We start from the raw sequence: 3,410 nt of genomic DNA on the forward strand, positions 1-3,410 counted from the left end.
GCATCTGCCAGCAGGGTCACTGAGAGGTTGCCTTGCTCAGCGTCAGAGGCAGACACACCACAAAAGCAGCTCGGGATGTTCCAAGGGAAAACTTGTGTAGCCTCTTTGCTGGCCAGACCTTGGGCAGTCACTGCTCCCGTGGGTGGCGGCCACTCCAAGCTGTCTTTGGAGGAAACCGCTGGCCTGGTTCACAGGTGCCCCCCATCCCTTGGTCGGCCGCTGGCCTTCTCTCCCAGCCAATCCCGCCTGTCTCTCTTGGGCAATGGTCTGGCCTTGCAGCAGCCGCCAACAGCTGCACTTCTCAGGGAGGGGCACTTAACCGCCTGGTTCCTCAGTTCATATCAAACCTGTGACTGAGAACACTACTCCCAGGGACTTCGGGAGGGCCAGCCACCCACCACCCCGGGGATTCTAAAACCCACCCAGCCTATCGCCCATCCATCCAGCCACCGGATCAAGGACTGGCCCACTCTGGGGGGTTGATCTGGATTAAGCGACATTCCCAGAAACAGCACTGGATGCTTGCACTTACTATTGGTGAAGCCGCTGTGAAAGTGCTGTGAGCTGGAGGGGAGGCGTCTTCAGATCTCCAGTAGCTGCCTCGCGTTCCTCTCAAGTCCGTGCCCCACTCTGTAGTGAGACACTGCAAGTCAAACCCGCAATCTGTCTGAAGTACAGCCAACCTCCTATAATATGGCCTATTGCTAACCTTATTCCTGGCCTCAACTTGCTTTTTTCCCCTTTATTCTCATTTCCTTACTTAAAATCTTGTAATTTATTTGCCTAAGCTATTCTTAAACTCTTTTTGGGGGGGAGGGAGAGAATTTAAAAATAAAACAAAAATTATGGTGTTAGATGGCAGAATACTGGTGACCTTGGTGGCGGAGGAGAGGGAAGACGGCGACTGGAAGGGGCCGGGAAAGGGGGTTCTGGCACGCTGGTCCTCCTGTCTCTCTGCTGGTACGCTCGCTACACAGGTGTCTTCACTGTGACGTCACTGAGCCAGACAACTTGTGCGGAAGCCCTCTGCACGTATGCTAAAGTTCAATAAAATGTTAGCAGAAAGTGAAGGGAATGCTACTTTACGGATATTACAAGGTTATTAGGTGCCACACATTATACATAGTTTTCCCTGTCATCCTAAGAACACTTTTAGAGTAAAACCACAGCCATTTTCCAAAGGAGGAATTCAATCTGAGGTTCAAACAGGTCACAGGATGAGCTCAGAATTCCAAATGGCGTAGCAGGTTAAGCCTCTGCTTGCAACGCCACCATCTCATATGGGCACCGTTTGAGACATACCTGCTCTACTTCCCATCCAGCTCCCTGCTAATGTGCCTGGGAAAGCAGCAAGCGATGGCCCAAGTACTTGGGCCCCTGCCACCCACGTGGAAGATTCAGAAAAAGCTCCAGGCTCCTGGCTTCCACATGGCCCAGCCTCGGCTGTTATGGCCATTTCGGGACTTAACCAGCGGATGCAAGCTCGCTCGCTCTCTCTCCTCTCTGATTGCCTTTCCAATAAATAAAATATAAACTTTTTTAAAATTCCAAATGGTTTTCTTTTGATAACAAAGCCGTTCTTCTCCTATTACACTAAACTGCTCGCTGCTCTCCACTTTCAATATGGTCTCCATCCGGCTCAGCCACTACAACCCAGAGGCGGATCAGACCTGCTGGGAACACAGGTGAAGGACTTGTGAGGAGGGTGCTGGGCAGCGTCCCAGACTGACGCCGGCCTGGGATTCAGTGGGTGGAGGAGGCTTAGAGGCAAGAGCCCTGGACTATCTTGAGAAGCCTGGGGCTGGTCCTGGCTCTCCCCAACAGTCACTCTGAGGCCTACGAGCCTCCCACCTGCTGCACAAGTGGATTTCAGGAAAAAAATCAGCTCTGTTTTATTCCTGATCAGTTTTTTTCAAGATTTTATTTGAGAGGTAGTTACAGACAGTGAGAGGGAGAAATGGAGGAAGGTCTTCTATCCACTGGTTCACTCCCCAAATGGCCACAATGACCAGAACTGGGCCAATCTGAAGTCAGCAGCCAGGAGATTCTTCTGGGTCTCCCATGTGGGTGCAGGGACCAAAGTGCTTTGGTCATCTTCTGCTTTCCCAGGCCATAGCAGAGCTGGATTGGAAAAGGAGCAGCCAGGACTAGAACCAGCACCCATATGGGCTGCTGGTGCTACAGGCAGAGGATTAACCTACTGTGCCACAGTGCCAGCTCCCTTGTCAGTTTTGCTCTTATCTGGAACAGCTATCTTCCAGTCTCCAAAGGAGGATAGAGAAAATCAAACCAACAGACCAGCAAAAGATCTGCTCCCTCCTGCACCTCTCCCAAGGAATTGAGGACAGATGGCAGAGTGCGGTCAGCAAGCAAGTACGCTCCGAGCGCCCCTGCCTGTCCTTCTCCCCAGGAGCCAAGAGGATTTATTTGATTGTGAAGACTATGATCCAGCCCGCCCCTCTGGGGTGCCTGTCTCCAGGCCTGGTTCGGGCGGCAGGGCCCTAGCCTGCTGTGTGCACAGTCCCCCCCATGCGCTCGTAAACAGCCTTCTGCAGAAAGGGAGACATACAAGCTTTCGGATCAAGTCTTGTGAGCTGACCATAAGCACTCTGCTTTTATTTCATAGTGAAAGTCACCCTATGGCAGTACTGGAGAAACGAGTCAGCAGATCAATACGGGGTTCCCCCACAGTCCACCACACCTGCTGTGTGACCTGAGCCGCATCCTTTACCCCTGGCCACGGCTGCCTCACTGCACGACAGGGGTTGGGACAGCCCATTTGTGCCCATCTCAGCAACAAAATTGGAACGCTAAACTAGGCATCAACTGAATTCCCAGGAACACTACTCTGCACAGATGGAGGTGGGGTGGGGGGCGGCCTCCCCCTCCCTCTGCCAGGGCAAACAGCGCAGTGGGAATGAGCCCAATCACAGAGGGTCTGAGGACTCGGGCAGAGAGCCCAGTGCGTCCTGCAGCAGAGACACAGCCGAAGCGGTACGTGTGCTACCCTGGTCCTGAGAGAGCCACACGTGAGCTGAGGGAGGACACAGGGAGAGAGAAGAGAATCCTTCAGGTGCAAAGCATCTCCAGGAACGTTATTTTCGTCTACTTGGCTCCATTGTTGGTGGGGTTATGTGAGCTGGAGGCACACTTACACTAATGACAAGGACCTCCTTAAGTGCTACAGGGCTCTTCCGGTTTCCTGGGAGGACTTTTACAGCCAGATTTACTACGATTCACCATGGCCAGGTTAGGTTAGACCACCAAATTCTCTTGACTTTTCAGGCCTTGCAGTTTGACCTGCATTCCTGTCACACACACACATTTAGTACTTTTTAACAGAAAAATGATCTATGCTCATTTAAAAATTAAAATATAAAAGTACACAAAGTAAAAAGAGTGATGAGTAA

Source organism: Lepus europaeus, chromosome 2 (genome assembly GCF_033115175.1).
Source record: "Lepus europaeus isolate LE1 chromosome 2, mLepTim1.pri, whole genome shotgun sequence".
Lineage (NCBI taxonomy): Eukaryota > Metazoa > Chordata > Mammalia > Lagomorpha > Leporidae > Lepus > Lepus europaeus.